Source organism: Schistocerca serialis, chromosome 10 (assembly GCF_023864345.2).
Source record: "Schistocerca serialis cubense isolate TAMUIC-IGC-003099 chromosome 10, iqSchSeri2.2, whole genome shotgun sequence".
Taxonomy (NCBI): Eukaryota; Metazoa; Arthropoda; class Insecta; order Orthoptera; family Acrididae; genus Schistocerca; species Schistocerca serialis.
Genome location: NC_064647.1, coordinates 122,032,735 through 122,053,264, shown reverse-complemented (window position 1 = coordinate 122,053,264; position 20,530 = coordinate 122,032,735).

Below are 20,530 nucleotides of genomic sequence, written 5' to 3'. Positions count from 1 at the left end.
AAATATCGGTTCTCTAAATTTCAATATTGCCTCGAGAAATGAGTGTCACCTTCCTCCCAGGGATTCCCACTTGAGTTACCGAAGCAACTCCGTAATACTTACGTGCTGATCGAACCTACCACTTGTCATGTCACCGCCAGACACCACACTTGCTAGGTGGTAGCCTTTCAATCGGCCGCTGTCCGTTAGTATACGTCGGACCCGCCTGTCGCCACTATCAGTGATTGCAGACCGAGCGCCGCCACACGGCAGGTCTAGTCTAGAGAGACTCCCTAGCACTCGCCCCAGTTGTACAGCCGACTTTGCTAGCGATGGTTCACTGTCTACATACGCTCTCATTTGCACAGACGACAGTTTAGCATAGCCTTCAGCTACGTCATTTGCTACGACCTAGCAAGGCGCCATATTGCTCAAGAATGTATTCTGAACAGATAATATTGTGAATCATGTACCGTCAAGAGCGACGCTCATCATTAATGGTTTAAAGTTAAGTATCAAACTAATTAAGTCCGATTTCTGAATTCTAATTCCTTGTCATGTTCCAGACCTCACGTCAGTATAGTCCTTCCCTCCTCACGCCAGCCAGCGTGAGCTAAAACGCGTGCATTTCGGCCTCCAATCGTAACACGGTGTTGGCTCTTCTGCTAACACAACACCACTAATAAATCTAGCGGCACGTCTCTGAATTGTTTCGACGTTTTGTTATAATCTGACCTTATGTGGATCCCAACCACTCGAGTAGCACTCAAGAATGGGTCGTACTAATGATTTCTACGGCGTCTCCATTACAGATGAGCTACACTTTCACAAAATTCTTTCAATAAGAGGAAACCTGACATTCGTCTTCCTTACTACCAACCTGACGCGCTCAGTCCATTCCATATCGTTTGGCAACATTATGCCTGGACATTTAATCGAAATGACGGTATCAAGAACCACACAACTAATTAACTTTTCATAACTGGGATTCACAGCCATGTGAAATTTTTTGGAAGACATCATGTTTACGCCAGTGGCTGTTGAACTTTTTATTTCCACTACTGCAATTTCGGCTTAGGCCTTTATCAAGTGCAGCTGATATACAAAATTTTTATAAAATATTTTATAATAATCTTTGTGTATTTTAACACTGAGCCAATTACACAAAATGAAAACTGCAGCTATGTATCCATGTTTACTTACATGTTTTGGCTTTTTGTATTTGAACGTTGAAGGATTGTTTTTTCCTTCTCATCCATATTAACTTACATTTTTCTAAAATTAGATCAAGCTGCCGTTCATCACACGAACTAGAAATTCTGACTGTCTTCATGTCTCCTTCTACAGTCACTCAACGATGACAGCTTAACGCAGGCCTCAGCGTCATTATTAAACAACCGAAAATTGCTGTTCACCCTATCCGTCAGATTGTTTATGTACGTAACAGCGGCCCTAACACAATATCCTGGGGTACTCCTGGCAATACCCTTGTCTCTGATGAACACTCGCCGTCGAGGAAAACGTTCTGGTATCTATTACTTAAAAAGTATTCGAGCTACTTTTACGCATGACTGGTTCGTCAACAGTCAGCGGCGGGACACCGTATCGAATGCTCGCTGGATATGCCTGTTGCCCTCTATTAACAGTTTGTAAGAAGGCATGTGAGAGAAAGGCAAGCTTAGTTCCGCACGATAGACGCACTTTTTAATCCCTGCTGAATTGTGGACAAAAGCTCTTACGTGTCAAAGAAATTTGTTGTACAAACAATCCTGTTGGCATAACATCCGCAGCTGAGGATTATAGCAGAGGTTGAAAATACCGCTTCAGTTGTAAATTACTTCATTTTCACGACCAGTTTCGGACCGTTATAAGCCCATCCCCAGGTGTCGTAGCTGTGCTGTGGTTCCCGAGCACCGCGTGTATCAGGCGCGGTGTGTTGTCCATGAGCGCAGAATTATGCGGGTCCATTCATCTACCCTTCATCTATACAGGATTCACCTGCCCTTTTTATTCACTCGGTTGATACTTTGCTCTGGGCAAGAGATTCGCGATAAATGGAAGATAAGTAAGGAGCCAGTGCGGCAGAGTACTCTCGGGGTAAAACAGAATTGAGATTCCATCTGAACCTGTTAGCTTTCTTGTTTTCAATTCTCTCAATTGCTTCTCTACACTAGGGATGTCGTTTTCTATGTCCAACATGCTAGAGTCTGTGCGACAGTCGACGATATGTTTCTACGATCAACCTGCGTGAATGGCTTTTTAAAAGTTAAATTTCAAACACCAGCTTTGCTTTTACTGTCTTCTATTGCCACTGCAGACTCGCGACGAATGAATGGAGAGAAGTCTCTGACCCGGTTAGTGACTTTATGTATGGCGAGAATTTTCTCGGGTTCTCGGCAAGATGTGTAGCTATGATATGGTGGTGAAAGTTGTTGTATGCTTATCACAAAAAATTCCAATCATTTTCGCCTGTCGACATTTGCACGTTATTTTTGTAACCGAGAGTGCCACAATCTGTTTCCTCAGCATTTTCCGAATTTGATTATTAAAGCACGGACGGTCTACTCTATCCTTAATCCACGTACTTCGCACATACGTCACAAGCGCGTATTTTTTTTCCCGAGTCATCAGTCTTCTGACTGGTCTGATGCGACCCGCCACGTATTCTGTGCCAACCTCTTCATCTCAGAGTAGCCCTTGCCACCCACATCCTCAACTATCTCCGTTTTCCACTACATTGTTTGCCCTCTACAGCTCCCTCTAGTACCATGGAAGTCTTTCCCTGAAGTTTTAACAGATGTCCTTTCATCCAGTCTCTTCTCCTTAACAGTGTTTTCCACATATTCCTTTCCTCTCCCATTCTGCACAGAACATTCTCACTCCTTACCTTACAGCCCACCTAATTTTCAACATTCGTCTGTAGCACCACATCTCAAATGCCTGAATTGTCTTCCAGTTTTCCCACAGTCCATGTTTCACTACCATATAATGCTGTGCTGCAAACGTACATTCTCAGAAATTTCTTCCTCAAATTAAGGCCTATGTTTGATACTAGTACCCGTCTCTTGGCCAGGAATGCCATTTTCGCCATTGCTAGTCTGCTTTTGATGTCCTCCTTGCTCCGCCCGACGTTATTTTGCTGCCTAGGTAGCAGAATTCCTTAACTTCATCTACTTCGTGACCATCAATCCTGATGTTTAGTTTCTCGCTCTTCTCATTTTTGCTACTTCTCATCACTTTCTCTTTCTTCATATTCTGTACTCATTAGTGTATTCATTCCATTCAGCAGATCATATAATTCTTCTTCATTTTCACTCAGGATAGCAGTGTCATCAGCGAAGCTTATCACTGATCGACAATCGTTTAAAGTTCCTCTACGTTTATCACACTGGGACTAAACGATGTCCATTCATTGTGTGGGATGCTAACAACTGCTTATCTTCTTCTTTCTAGCGTAAATACTCTCCTAGCCTCTTTGATGGATTTATTAGCTTCAGTAAACATCACCGCTATTATAGCTTCATGATCACTAACTCCTGTCTCTATAGTGACACCGTCGGTAAAGTAAGGCCTGTTTGTAGCTACAATGTCTGAAATATTTCCACTGCGTGTGAGTTGTCTAACTAGTTTTCAAGACAGTTTTCGGAAAACGTAAGACTGTCCGTCCCAACCACATGCGTCCCAGTCTATAGTCGATAGATTAAAGTCTTCTCCAACTAATCATGCGTGATCCGCATATTTCCGAGCTACTGACCGAAGACTCTCCTTGAATTCTACAAGGTGGCCCCATAGGAAAGAGCGACAAATAACCCGAGTTCACATAGGCCTGCTGATCCTAAATCAGAGCATCGTGAAATGTTTGCAATTCCTTTAGCAAATTGCACCGGTTCAACATTGTCAACAGTTTCTTTGTTAAGTGTGCAAGTTGCGTCAGTGGTCTCAAAAAAGTGGCTCAAATGGATGGCCACAGTGCATTTGACTTCTCGCCATTCTTTCTCGCAAATATCATTTTACACTCGCGACAAGCGGGGACAGTACATTAGCGCACAATTCAGTGTTAACTGACGCCGCGAAAGGACCTGAGTTTGCGAGTCGGCTGGATTTAAATTTAATGATTGTCGCCGTTGCCGCTATTGTTTCCAACGTATGCGGTGTTACTCAGTGCTGTCACGCAGCCATATGGGACGAAATACGAGCCCCACGAATATTAATTGAACTGGAAACTGGAGGAAACTGGAGGAACCCTGACACGTCTCAACTGATTTCTCACGTACGTAAGTTTTGAGGTAAATGAAATCAGGGGTATCAAGCTCCTGCCAAGAGTAGCGAGCCTATCAAATGACTTATTGATACATAACAAACATGGATTCAGAAAATATCGTTCATGTGCAACGCAGCTAGCTCTTTATTCCCATGATGTAATGAGTACTGTCGGCAAGGGATCTCGGAGCGATTCTATATTCCTAGATTTCCAGAAGGCTTTTGATACCGTTCCTCACAAGCGACTGTTAATCAAACTGCGTGCGTATAGAGTATTGTCTCAGTTGTGTGACTGGATTCGTGATTTCCTCTCAGAGAGGTCACAGTTCGTAGTGATAAACGGTAAATCATTGAGTAGAACAGAAGTGATATCTGGCGTTCCGTAAGGTAGTGTCATAGGCCCTCTGCTGTTCCTGATTTACATAAATGATCTATGTGATAATCTGAGCAGCCCCTTTAGATTGTTAGGAGATGACGCTGTAATTTACCGGCTAGTAAAATCATCAGACGATCAATTCCAATTGCAAAATGATCTAGACAGAATTTCTGTATGGTGCGAAAAGTGGCAATTGGCACTAAACAAAGAAAAGTGCGAGGCCATCCACACGGGCACTAAGAGAATTCCGATAAATTTTTAGTGTACGATAAGTCGCACAAATGGTTCAAATGGCTCTGAGCACTATGGGACTTAACTTCTGAGGTAAATCAGTCCCCTAGAACTTAGAACTACTTAAACCTAACCAACCTAAGGGCATCACACACATCCATGCCCGAGGCAGGATTCGAACCTGCGACCGTAGCGGTCGCGCGGATCCAACCGCTCGACCTCTAAGGGCTGTCAATTCGACTAAATACCTGGGAATTACAATTACGGGCAACTTAAACCGGAGAGACCACATCGATAATATTGTAGGGAAGGCGAAACAAAGATTGCGCTTTGCTGGCAGAAAACTTAAAAGATGCGACAAACAGACTAAAGAGACAGCCTACATTACACTTGTCCGTCCTGTGTTGGAACATTGCTACGCGGTATGGGATCCTTACCAGGTAGGATTGACGGAGGACATCGAAAAAGTGTAAAGAAGGGCAGGTCGTTTCGTGTTACCGCGCAATAGGGGTGAGAGTGTCACTGATATGATGCACGAGTTGGGGTGGCAGTCACTGAAACAAAGGCGGTTTTCTTTGCGGCGAGATCTATTTACGAAATTTCAATCACCAATTTTCTATTCCGAATGCGAAAATATTTTGTTGACACCCACCTACGCAGGGAGAAATGATCATCATAATAAAATAAGAGAAATCAGAGCTCTAACTGAAAGATTTAGGTGTTCCTTTTTCCCACGCACCATTCGAGAGTGGAATGGTAGGGAAGTAGTATGAAAATGGTTCGATGAACCCTCTGCCAGGCACTTATGTGTGAATTGCACACTAACCATGTAGATGTACATATAGATTGCAATAACGGAAAGTATATTTCTTGAGCAAACATAATGTTTAAGTGACATTAACAGAGTAAAATTAGGGTAAATTAGAAAGTCAGTGATGTTTGTTGCAGGAGTCGTTTAGAAGATATCGTATTTTGAAAAGTTACCCACACCGGCCCTTGTACATCGCCTGTGGTAGCACACACTAAAGAAAAGCACAAGTGTATACACCAGTTATGTGGGTTCTGACCAGTGACGAGACAACTGACCATCACATGTTTTGTTCAAAATGACCATCGGCAGCGGCAATACATGCTTCTGGTCTTGCATGGGAAGACTGCTGCACACGTGATAGCATTTCAGCGAAGATGTCCGAGCAGGTTGCAGTAATAAGTCGTTGCATATCATCGGGTGTAGTTGGTACGTCCTTGTACACAGCGTGTTCCAGCTTTCCCCACGGGAAAATCTCTACAGGGAGCAAATACACGGAACGGGCCGCCTAGGTACAGATTCTCTGCTTCCAGTCCAGCGATATAGAAACAATTCGTGAAGACATGCTGTAGTATTTCGTGAACTACGGGCTGGACAGCCTCGACGGCCATCACGTTGGTACGACTGGTTCACCCTAGCCTGCAGAGGAATGTCTTCTAGCGTCCGTAGAAGATGGTCTGTTAGGAGCTTGCGATACTTGTAAACGTTGAGTGACCCGTCTCTGGAAAACGGGGTTATGATCTCCATGAACGCTGACGAAGCGAACAGGGACTGTCAACAGACCAATTGTGCATGTTTCGGAGCCTTACCTGGCCATGATTGGTGAATGTGGCTCCATCACTAAACAAGATACATGCTATATCTGTAGCACATATACAGGAGTTAACAAGATTCTCTCTCTTGACGGGCGAGAGATGTGATAGCAAAGGAACTTCTCGATGAAGAATGCGTAGATCACTTGTCTGATTCATGCCACTTCCTCGTGCGATTGCGCTGGAGCAAACGTACAGATCAACTATAACAGCAGCAAAAACATTAATTTTCTCCTCTTCTGTAGTCACTTGTTTCCTTCTGTTACGTTGTCTAGGTTTTACATTACCACTTCCACGTATCTGGTTGAAGAGGTTGATAAATAACTGCCGAAATGGTTGACGTCTCTTCGGATTTCTTGCCGCAAACACCGAACAAGAGCGAACTGCGTTCTTCCTGCACCATTAGCACGTCGACTTTTTATGCGTTGGTAAATCCCATCCATCACTCACGATCTACTGCTCGGACTGTCACATCAACTGACTAGCAAGTCACAGTGCACTCAAGGAACAGACACGCATATTGTAAACAAACGTCAAACATCGTAACTAGCAACTAGGCATGTCGAATGGCACAAACAAATGTCGATTCAGAAACTCTTCAGAATACGATATCTCGTAACAATTCGCACATGAATCCTGCAAGAAACACCAATGTCATTCTAATCTTCTCCATTTTTTTAAAGGTCAATAGCTATTGTTCCATTTCAAAAAGTGTATATCTGCACAAAAAAAGCAAATTCTACGCATTATTAGAACCTATGTATTGGCTAATAATATGAGCTTAACTACCAATTCCTTTTGTGAAAAGCGCACATCAGCCGGCCGCTGTGACCGAGCGGATCTAGACACTTCAGTCTGGAACCGCGCTGCTGCTACTGTCGCAGATTCGAATCTTGCCTCGGCCGTGGATGTGTGTGATGTCCTTAGGTTAGTTAGGTTTACGTAGTTCTAAGCTCTTGGAGACTGACGACCTCAGATGTTTAGTCCCATAGTGCTCAGAGCCATTTGCACCATTTGAAAAGCGCACATCAATAACACTTTCCATTACTGCAGTATTTGCGGTGCAAGTTTTAGGCGATTCACTATGTATATATAGCTTATATCTATTCAAAGGTGTAGTGGGATAACGCATAAATATTTGAAGTAAATCGGAGAAGAACATTGAGAAGTTTTGTAGAACGTTTCGCTAAAACGTCTCCGTGTTATATATGTATACAGGGTGAGTCAAAAATGGTTCAAATGGCTCTGAGCACTATGGGACTCAACTGCTGAGGTCATAAGTCCCCTAGAACTTAGAACTACTTAAACCTAACTAACCTAAGGACAACACACACATTCATGCCCGAGGCAGTATTCGAACCTGCGACCGTAGCGGTCGCGCGGTTCCAGACTGAAGCGCCTAGAACCGCTCGGCCACCTGCGGCCGGCAGGATGAGTCACCTAACGTTACCGCTGGCTATATTTCGTAAACCACATCAAATACTGACGAATCGATTCCACAGACCGAACGTGAGGAGAGGGACTAGTGTAATTGGTTAATAGAAACTATAGAAAAATGCAGGGAAGTATGTTTTTTAACACAAACCTACGTTTATTTAAATGGAACCCCGTTAGTTTTGTTAGCACATCTGAACATATAAACAAATACGTAATCGGTGCCGTTTGTTGCATTGTAAAATGTTAATTACATCCGGAGATATTGTAACAGAAAGCTGACGCTTGAGTACCACTCCTCCGCTGTTCGATCGTGTGTATCGGAGAGCACCGAATTACGTAGGGATCCAAAGGGAACGGTGATGGACCTTAGGTACAGAAGAGACTGGAACAGCACATTACGTCCACATGCTAACACCTTTTTATTGGTCTTTTTCACTGACGCACATGTACATTACAATGAGGGGTGAGGTACACGTACACGCGTGGTTTCCGTTTCAATTACGGAGTGGAATAGTGTGTGTCCCGACATGTCAGGCCAATAGATGTTCAATGTGGTGGCCATCATTTGCTGCACACAACTGCAATCTCTGGCGTAATGAATGTCGTACACGCCGCAGTACATCTGGTGTAATGTCGCCGCAGGCTGCCACAATACGTTGTTTCATATCCTCTGGGGTTGTAGGCACATCACGGTACACATTCTCCTTTAACGTACTCCACAGAAAGAAGTCCAGAGGTGTAAGATCAGGAGAACGGGCTGGCCAATTTATGCGTCCTTCACGTCCCATGAAACGCCCGTCGAACGTGTACCTCACCCCTCATGGTAATGTACATGTGCGTCAGTGAAAAAGACCAATAAAAAGGTGTTAACATGTGGACGTAATGTGCTGTTCCAGTCTCTTCTGTACCTAAGGTCCATCACCGTTCCCTTTGGATCCCTACGTAATTCGGTGCTCTCCGATACACACGATCGAACAGCGGAGGAGTGGTACTCAAGCGTCAACTTTCTGTTACAATATCTCCGGATGTAATTAACATTTTACAATGCAACAAACGGCACTGATTGCGTATTTGTTTATATGTTCAGATGTTCTAACAAAACTAACGGGGTTCCATTTAAAAAAACGTAGGTTTGTGTTTAAAAACATACCTCCGTGCATTTTTTTATGGTTTGTATTAACCAATTACACTAGCCCCTCTCCTCACGTTCGGTCTGTGGAATCGATTCTTCAGTATTTGATGTGGTTTACGAAATATATCCAGCGGTAATGTTAGGTGACTCACCCTGTATATGCCACAGGGTGACACTTAATAAAACCGGAAAACTGCAGGGACTGATTGCTGACTGCAGAATGGAGACAAATAGGTCCTATGAACATGTGTCCGGAAATGGACGTTGTGCGTGCAATGACAATAAATCGTTCCGCAACACAGAGCAGAGCTGCATTGCATCCGTGTCACAACAGATGTTCAAAGTGGCCTCCATGCGATGCAATGCACGCGTTGACACGTCGCATCATGGACTTTAGACATCGTGAAGTTGCTGCTGAAGGGTCTGCAAGCCAGGAACTGGTCCAGCATACACGACATTTTCCAGATGCCCCCCAGAGGTACAAATAAATCCGGTTTTAAATCTGGTGACCTAGCAGGCCATCGTACAGATCGTCTATCTCCTAACGAACGTCCGGGGAGGATGCTGTCCAGACGTCGGCGACCTGCAGCGCGGAAGTGGGGTGGGCGGTGCTCCGTCACATAGAAATCACACAAACTCTCATATTGGCAAAGGAACATTGTCAAGCAGCCTAGGCAAAGTATTCCGCAGGAACTGCGGGTACGTTCCTCCGACGAGGCGTTGTGTAACAATATCAGGCCCAAGTATGTCGTCGTCAAGAATCCCTCCTTGCTGATGAGTCATCTGAACCATTGCCCGAGGGTTGTGTGTAGCCCACAGATGACGATTCTGCAGACTGATGATGGCAGTTGTGGTGGAGGTTGCTTCGTCGCTAAAGAGGGCTGGTGGCAGAAATCCGATAATCGTGCTGGTCTGACACAAATACCATTGACAAAATCCTTATCGCCGAGTGAAATCCGCTGTTGGAAATCCTTGCACCCGCTCCATGTGATAGTTATAATAGCGGTAGTATGCAGGATGCGCATAGTCCAGCTTTGGCTTACAGAATGTTGTCGGGCCACTTTACTGGTGCTTGTACGAGGTGCATTCAAGTTCTAAGGCCTCCGATTTTTTTCTAATTAACTGCTCACCCGAAATCGATGAAACTGGCGTTACTTCTCGACGTAATCGCCCTGCAGACGTACACATTTTTCACAACGCTGACGCCATGATTCCATGGCAGCGGCCAAGGCTTCTTTAGGAGTTTGTTTTGACCACTGGAAAATCGCTGAGGCAATAGCAGCGCCGCTGGTGAATGTGCGGCCACGGAGAGTGTCTTTCATTGTTGGAAAAAGCCAAAAGTCACCAGGAGCCAGGTCAGGTGAGTAGGGAGCATCAGGAATCACTTCAAAGTTGTTATCACGAAGAAACTGTTGCGTAACGTTAGCTCGATGTGAGGGTGCGTTGTCTCGGTGAAACAGCACACGCGCAGCCCTTCCCGGACGTTTTTGTTGCAGTGCAGGAAGGAATTTGTTCTTCAAAACATTTCCGTAGGATGCATCTGTTACTGTAGTACGATGCACCTGTTACCGTAGTGCCCTTTGGAACGCAGTGGGTAAGGATTACGTCCTCGCTGTCCCAGAACATGGACACCATCATTTTTTCAGCACTGGCGGTCACCCGAAATTTTTTTGGTGGCATTGAATCTGTGTGCTTCCATTGAGCTAACTGGCGCTTTGTTTCTGGATTGAAAAATGGCATCCACGTCTCATCCATTGTCACAACCGACGAAAAGAAGGTCCCATTCGTGCTGTCGTTGCGCGTCAACATTGCTTGGCAACATGCCACACGGGCAGCCATGTGGTCGTCCGCCAGCATTCGTAGCACCCACCTGGATGACACTTTTCGCACTTTCAGGTCGTCATGCAGGATTGTGTGCACAGAACCCACAGAAATGACAACTCTGCAGGCGATCTGTTCAAAAGTCATTCGGCGATCCCCCAAAACAATTCTCTCCACTTTCTCGATCATGTCGTCAGACCGGCTTCTGCAAGCCCGAGGTTGTTTCGGTTTGTTGTCACATCATGTTCTGCCTTCACTAAACTGTCGCACCCATGAGCGCACTTTCGACACATCCGTAACTCCATCAGCTGATGTCTCCTTCAACTGTCGATGAATTTCAATTGGTTTCACACTACGCAAATTCAGAAAACGAATGATTGCACCGTGTTCAAGGAAAACGTCGCCATTTTAAGTATTTAAAACAGTTCTCATTCTCGCCGCTGGCGGTAAAATTCCATCTGCCGTACGGTGCTGCCATCTCTGGGACGTATTGGCAATGAACGCGGCCTCATTTTAAAACAATGCGCATGTTTCTATCTCTTTTCAGTCCGGAGAAAAAAAATCGGAGGCCTTAGAACTTGAATGCACCTTGTACTGGGGTTCGTCTCAATATCCTGTACAACCCAGTCCTCCAAGTCTGGTGCACGCACAGTCAGCCGCTTCTCTACACGCTCGTCTGTTTGAAAGGACCCATGATCGCACACACCCCTGAAAAGAATTTGAGGTGTTGTGTGATCTGGTTGGTGTCTATGAGCGTACTTGTTTTGGTATTGTGCTACGAGGCGGGTTTTTTTAAGTAAGTACCGTTTTGAAATTAAAAAAGACGTGCTAAGATATCTTAGTAATTTTATTACCCTCCTCGTAGAAGTTTGCCTTCTGACTTGTTAGCCACAGCATAACCACTGTTTTGACTTCGTCATCGTCTTGAAGTTGCTGACAGCCCAGGTGTTTCTTCAAGATGAAACATGGGTGACCTACGTCACACCAGAATCAAAGCAACAGTCCACGGAATGGCGGCATTCAGATTCACCCAGGAAAGTGAAGTTTAAGCGAACAATTTCTGCCCGGAAAGTCATGTGCACAGTTTTTTGGGACAGAAGAGGAATATTGCTTGTGGAATTTCTGCCTCGTAATGAGACAATCAATGCAGCAGCTTACTGTAAGACATTGCACAATCTGCACAGTTCAATTCAGAACAAAAGACGTGGCAAGCTGAGCAAGGGCATCGGTTTGCTGCAAGACAATGCCCGTCCGCATGTCGCGAATCAGACCACGGACCTAGACACATCTTTTCGATGTGAAACTGTAGATCATCCTCCATACAGCCCCGATCTTGCGCCCAGTCACTACCATCTGTTCACTTAAAGAAACACCTGGGCGGTCAGCGTCTTCATGACGAAGTCAAAACAGTGGTGATGCTGTGGTTAACAAGTCAGGCGGCAGACTTCTATGAGGAGGGTATTCAAAACTGGTACAACGTTATGACAAATGCCTCAGTATTGACGGAAATTACGTAGAAAAGTAGATTAAGGTACAGGCTTTCATGTAAAAGTAAAATTATTGAGATATCTTAGCACGTCTTTTTTTTAATTTCAAAATGGAACTTACTTAAAAAACACGCCTCGTATCTCTCAACCGTTTCCGTCCGCTTCGCCGTACACAGACACCGTTCGTCTTATTCCTGACATCAGTAGCGGGCTATTCTGCTACTTACAGTACGCTGTGTCAATGACACAGCCTACAACACACAAGAAACAAACGGCACATGCCAGAGTGAGATTTTCACTCTACAGCGGAGTGTGCGCTTGTATGAAACTTCCTGGCAGATTGTGTGCCGGACCAAGACTCGAACTCGGGACCTTTGCCTTTCGCGGGCAAGTTCTCTACTGACTGAGCTGCCCAAACACGACTCACGCCCCGTCCTCACAGCTTTACTTCTGCCAGCACCTCGTCTCCTACCTTCCAAACTTTACAGAAGCTCTCCTGCGAACCTCGCAGAAATAGCACTCCTGGAAGAAAGGACACTGCGGAGACATGGCTTAGCCACAGCCTGGGGCTCGTCTTGCAAGGTTCGCAGGAGAGCTTCTGTAAAGTTTGGATGGTAGGAGACGAGGTACTGGCGGAAGTACAGCTGTGAGGACGCGGCATGAGTCGTGCTTGGGTAGCTCAGTCAGTAGAGGACTTGCTCGCGAAACGCAAAGGTCCCGAGTTCGAGTCTCGGTCCGGCACACAGTTTTAATCTGCCAGGAAGTTTCAAACGGTACATGGTCAAACGAATTTTCTTTCCTCAGCGCCGTTTACTGTGACAACGATCCATTTCTTGAGACATTCTCATATGACTTTTTTTCCTCCATTTCCAGTCAGAAATTCTTTCTTGGGACTGGTTGGGTGCATGTGGTAGTATACGGCCGTCCAACTGGTCCGTCCCAGTGTACGCCCACCCTCGCTCGCTCCGTCTCTGATCTACATCTACATGATTACTCTGGAATTCACATTTAAGTGCTTGGCAGAGGGTTCATCGAACCACAATCATACTATCTCTCTACCATTCCACTCCCGAACAGCGCGCGGGAAATCGAACACCTAAACCTTTCTGTTCGAGCTCTGATTTCTCTTATTTTATTTTGATGATCATTCCTACCTATGTAGGTTGGGCTCAACAAAATATTTTCGCATTCGTAAGAGAAAGTTGGTGACTGAAATTTCGTAAATAGGTCTCACCGCGACGAAAAACGTCTTTGCTTTAACGACTTCCATCCCAACTCGCGTATCGTATCTGCCACACTCTCACCCCTATTACGTGATAATACAAAACGAGCTGCCCTTTTTTGCACCCTTTTGATGTCCTCCGTCAATCCCACTTGGTAAGGATCCCACACCGCGCAGCAATATTCTAACAGAGGACGAACGAGTGTTCAAATGGTTCAAATAGCTCTGAGCACTATGCGACTCAACTTCTGAGGTCATCAGTCGCCTAGAACTTAGAACTAATTAAACCTAACTAACCTAAGAACATCACACACATCCATGCCCGAGGCAGGATTCGAACCTGCGACCGTAGCGGTCGCTCGGCTCCAGACTGCAGCGCCTAGAACCGCACGGCCACTCCGGCCGGCCGAACGAGTGTAGTGTAAGCTGTATCTTTAGTGGACTTGTTGCATCTTCTAAGTGTCCTGCCAATGAAACGCAATCTTTGGCTCGCCTTCCCCACAATATTATCTATGTGGTCTTTCCCCTACTAGCCACGACCCACAAGCGCGCTGTGACTTTTAACACGGGCAGCGCGTTTGTGCTGCAGTGCGGCGACGGGGTTCCCGCTACCTGCTCGAGCGCCGTCCGTCATTGGCTAATTTCCTGTCGTCGCTAGGCAACGAGAGCAAACGTTAAAACCTGCGAAGATCCCAGCGAGGATCCCCCCCACTCTACCTCCCTGCGACACTCCCCCCGCACTCCAGCTCACCCACGACGGGTCCTCACCCCACCACCATACCTCGCTCACGAACGGGACCTCACCCCACCCCCTATAGTTCCCTCACAACGGAAGACCGGAAACAGTACCTGACTACCTGCATTTGATAAATTGTTTTGTGTTGTTGCCGCTGTTTACGTTCTGTTTTAGAGGTACTGCGGCAGAAGACTTAATTACTAATTGCTTTGGTTTTGGAGAATCACGTTATAAAGAAAGTTTAGATATGTTTTTAAACGTTAGCAACTCAGAAATTGTATGCCTACATCACGTCTGTCTAACCAGTAACAAATACAAACTGTGTTGATAAAAATGAATTAAAACGTTTAATTACTCTTTTCTGGTAAGAACAGACAGAATAGACACTACTGGAACTAACTGCTGCCTTGTTTTAACGAAATTTAAATTGTTAAGAAAACTTAAGCAGATATTTTAATGTTTATGTAACACAATATTTCGGCCTACGTCGCGAGTATTGGGATTTCTATTAAACGAATTGCTTTTAAGAAAAAGTATTACTGAAAACGCTAAATACACTCCTGGAAATTGAAATAAGAACACCGTGAATTCATTGTCCCAGGAAGGGGAAACTTTATTGACACATTCCTGGGGTCAGATACATCACATGATCACACTGACAGAACCACAGGCACATAGACACAGGCAACAGAGCATGCACAATGTCGGCACTAGTACAGTGTATATCCACCTTTCGCAGCAATGCAGGCTGCTATTCTCCCATGGAGACGATCGTAGAGATGCTGGATGTAGTCCTGTGGAACGGCTTGCCATGCCATTTCCACCTGGCGCCTCAGTTGGACCAGCGTTCGTGCTGGACGTGCAGACCACGTGAGACGACGCTTCATCCAGTCCCAAACATGCTCAATGGGGGACAGATCCGGAGATCTTGCTGACCAGGGTAGTTGACTTACACCTTCTAGAGCACGTTGGGTGGCACGGGATACATGCGGACGTGCATTGTCCTGTTGGAACTGCAAGTTCCCTTCCCGGTCTAGGAATGGTAGAACGATGGGTTCGATGACGGTTTGGATGTACCGTGCGCTATTCAGTGTCCCCTCGACGATCACCAGTGGTGTACGGCCAGTGTAGGAGATCGCTCCCCACACCATGATGCCGGGTGTTGGCCCTGTGTGCCTCGGTCGTATGCAGTCCTGATTGTGGCGCTCACCTGCACGGCGCCAAACACGCATACGACCATCATTGGCACCAAGGCAGAAGCGACTCTCATCGCTGAAGACGACACGTCTCCATTCGTCCCTCCATTCACGCCTGTCGCGACACCACTGGAGGCGGGCTGCACGATGTTGGGGCGTGAGCGGAAGACGGCCTAACGGTGTGCGGGACCGTAGCCCAGCTTCATGGAGACGGTTGCGAATGGTCCTCGCCGATACCCCAGGAGCAACAGTGTCCCTAATTTGCTGGGAAGTGGCGGTGCGGTCCCCTACGGCACTGCGTAGGATCCTACGGTCTTGGCGTGCATCCGTGCGTCGCTGCGGTCCGGTCCCAGGTCGACGGGCACGTGCACCTTCCGCCGACCACTGGCGACAACATCGATGTACTGTGGAGACCTCACGCCCCACGTGTTGAGCAATTCGGCGGTACGTCCACCCGGCCTCCCGCATGCCCACTATACGCCCTCGCTCAAAGTCCGTCAACTGCACATACGGTTCACGTCCACGCTGTCGCGGCATGCTACCAGTGTTAAAGACTGCGATGGAGCTCCGTATGCCACGGCAAACTGGCTGACACTGACGGCGGCGGTGCACAAATGGTGCGCAGCTAGCGCCATTCGACGGCCAACACCGCGGTTCCTGGTGTGTCCGCTGTGCCGTGCGTGTGATCATTGCTTGTACAGCCCTCTCGCAGTGTCCGGAGCAAGTATGGTGGGTCTGACACACCGGTGTCAATGTGTTCTTTTTTCCATTTCCAGGAGTGTATTTATTTCGTAACAAGAACGGACACTACAGCAAGTATACAAAATAAGAGCTCCTACTTCTTAAGGCACTCCTGCACCCACACAACATTTAAGTCACTACAGATAAACTGAAAGTAGATCAATAAATAGTACGTAATTTTTAAGTGAATTAGTCGTTCCATTGAAGTATTTGGTAATTATAACAATAATTCATAGGTTGCAATATACCTACTTCTAACTTTACATACAGGCGCAAATACTATATTAATGAAATACCTCATGTGTCATGTATGGAAAATACGACTGTCTTCATAACGTTTTTGTTATCAGTATGATTTTTATATTCTTCACTTCTTTAGGTCTAATGAGTCAAGCTACATTTTATAAACATAAAAATATTGAGTCAAGTGAGGACATCGTAAACAAGTAGGCCTGTCTATTCTTATTAGATTATTGCTTCTATTCCGTAGCAGAATATTTTGGATGTTTGAGATACAGGGACTAGAAACAAGATAGTGAAGCTAATGAAAATAGTGCAAGCTGTTTGGTGGATAAAGCTTACATTTATGTCTCTACTGACATAATACAGTATTTTTACTGTGCTGTTTTGGTTTGTGTTTGTTCTGTGTCTTATAATCTGGAAAGATTTTTTTGGATGAATAAGAGAAATAAACTCTGTTGCCATCTGCGACATCGTAAGCTTTTATTAACGACATACGTAACATTTCCAATCACATTATTTGCGAAAGATCACGTTATATTAAGCGATTAATTTGATGCTAATTGGCTCACATTATAATTAACAGACAGCACGTTTGTATTTCGCTTTCATTTATTATTTTAAATCATTTGCGATTTTTTGTTCCGCTTGTTGTAAATACCATTAGGTACCAGAAATCCATTTTAAGACACTTCTACTTCGTCAATAACATACAGTTATAATCGTAGTCGTGTCTGTAAACGTTTACATTAATACCTGTAACTTAAAGTCTTTGCATTATACGTTGGAAATTGTTCATTTTCTAGTTCTCGTTCTAGGAGTAACATATCTGCGACGATGTGTATCGTTTTGCTCCGGTTGGGCGGAGCATCTTGCTGATCAGGGGTGGAGCTTAAGTGGGGTGGGCGGGGACTGTGTCGGGATCTTCGCAGGTTTTAAGCTCATGTGGCAACGAGACGGCGCTGCTGAGCTGTCCTGCCGGTACCGGACGCTCTCCTCCCACCAGACTGCCCAGTCGCCGCCTGGAGACAATCCAGCTGCTGGCCCCTGGAGAGCACTCTGCCTGCAGAGAGGCCGCCGCCGTTCCAGTGTTCTGCCGGCGGAACCACAGCCGGGCGTCTCGCCAGGCGAGGCAGAGCCAAGGAAAGGCGAAGCAACGCGGCCCGGGGCTTTTATTTTCCGTAGCGAGGCGCAGACAGGACGGGCGCAACGCGCGAGAGCCGAGGCGGAACTCTGCAGCCCGCCGCTTCCCTGGGGACACGCCCACACACACACACACACACACACACACACACACACACACACACACACACCGTGTCCCGCAGGCCGGCACTTTATTCTCGCGCTCTCGCTGCCCGCCCTTCTTCGCCTTCTTCTTATTCTCTACTCCTCCTCCTCCTCCGCCTTATTCTACTTCGACTCCGCAGTGCGTGTCCCCTCCACACCGACACGCACACACACAAACACACACACACACTCGCACATACACAAGCACACGGCCAGGTCGCTCAGTTTTCTCCGCCCCCACACACCCGCCGCCGGCCCGCCTTGTTCTTGGCGCACGCAACCTCCGCCACCCACCTCACCGTCCCAACCCACTCCGCGAGAAAACCCGGAGCCGATCTTCGCTTCGCCTTACAGCCGCAGGCGGAGACGCTTTGAGGGATGTCTGTCTGCCACGACGTTGCAGAGAGGCGAGCGATATCGCGGCCATATCAGGACTCACTGCATTTCCCAAATAATTATGGGGGGAATCGCCGAAATAGCTTCAGTAAATGTCAAGAAATATTGTATTTCCGTTCTTAAAATGAGGACTGCATTTATTTAAATCTTATTTAAGACTGCCTTCAATCCCTAGCGCAATTTTCAGTTAGAGTTTTAGCTATCTGTACTACTATTTCATGATAAGTCCTGGTTTAACATTGTTACAAAGTCTCGATACATTCCTCACCGATTTAGTCCAGATTATTACACGACACTCTAATAACCTTTCCGATGGACAACAGCTACATATTCTTTAAACACATGTGCTCTCTCTCTCTCTCTCTCTCTCTCTCTCTCTATATATATATATATATATATATATATATATATATATATATAGGGTGGTTCATTGACAGTGACCAGGCAAAATATCTCACGAAATAAGCATCAAACGAAGAAACTACAAAGTACAAAACTTGTCTGGCTTGAAGGGGGAAAAAAAGATGGCGCTATGGTTGCCCCCCTAGATGTCGCTGCCATAGGTGAAACGGATACCAACATTTTTTTTAAAAATAGGAACCCCCATTTTTTATAACATATTCATGCAGTACGGAGAGAAATATGAATGTTTTAGTTGCACCACTTTTTCCGCTTTGTGATAGATGACGCTGTAATAGTCACAAACGTGTAAGTACGTGGTATCACGTAACTTTCCTACAGTGCGGACGGTATTTGCTTCGTGATACATTATCCTTGTTGAAATGGACCGTTTACCAATTGCTGTATGGCTATTGTGATTAAAATGCCCAACGGGCGTGTGCTATGTATGCTGCTCGGTATCCTGGACGACATCATCCAAGTGTCCGGACCCTTCGCGGGATAGTTACGTTATTTAAGTAAACAGGAAGTGTTCAGCCACATGTAAACAGCAACCATGACCTGCAACAAATGATGATCCCCAAGTAGATGTTTCAGCTGCTGTCGCGGCTAATCCGCACATCAGTAGCACAAAAATTGCGCGAGATTCGGGAATCTCATAAACGTCCGTGCTGAGAATGCTACATCAACATCGATTGCACCCATACCATTGCACCATTCCATGGCGACGGCTTTGAACGACGTGTACAGTTCTGCCACTGGGCAAAAGAGAAATTACGGGACGGTGACAGATTTTATGCACGCGTTCTACTTCGCGAACGAACGTCATTCACCAACAGCGGTAACGTAAACCGGCATAATATGCGCTACTGGGCAACGGAAAAAACGAGGATGGCTGCACGTAGAACATCAGCGACATTGTCGGGTTAATGTATGGTGCGGCATTATGGGAGGAAGTATAATTGACCCCTATTTTATCGATGGCAATCTAAATGGTACAATGTATGTTGATTTCCTGCGTAATGTTCTGCCGATGTTACTACAAGATGTTTCACTTCATGACAGAATGGCGATGTACTTCCAACATGATGGATGTCCGGCACATAGCTCGCGTGCGGTTGAAGCGGTATTGAGTAGCATATTTCATGACAGGCGGATTGGTCGTCGAAGCATCATACCATGGCCCGCACGTTCACCGGATCTGACGTCTCTGGATTTCTTTCTGTGGGGAAAGTTGAAGGATATTTGCTATCGTGATCCACCGACAACGCCTGACAACATGTGTCAGCGCATTGTCAATGCATGTGCGAACATTACGGAAGGCGAACTACTCGCTGTTGAGAGGAATGTCGTTACACGTACTGCCAAATGCATTGAGGTTGACGGACATCATTCTGAGCATTTATTGCATTAATGTGCTATTTACAGGTAATCACGCTGTAACAGCATGCGTCTCAGAAATGATAAGTTCATAAAGGCACATGTATCACATTGGAACAACCGAAATAAAATGTTCAAACGTACCTACGTTCTGTTTCTTAATTTAAAAAAAAAAACTACCTGTTACCAACTGTTCTTCTAAAATTGAGAGCCATATGTTTGTGACTATTACAGCGCCATCTATCACAAAGCAAAAAAGTGGTCCACTAAAACATTTGTATTTGTTTACATACCACACGAATATGTAATAAAAAATCGGAGTTCCTATTTAAAAAAACGCAGTTGATATCCGTTTGACCTATGGCAGTGTCATCTAACGGGCCAACCACAGCGCCATCTGGATTCCCCCTTCAAGCTAGACGAGTTTCGTTCTTTGTAGTTTTTTCGTTTGACGCTTATTTCGTGAGATATTTGGCCCGGTCACGATCAATATATATTCAAAATTTATACTGACTCTTTGATCACCCTATATATATATATATATATATATATATATATATATATATATATATATATATCACGGTATAATG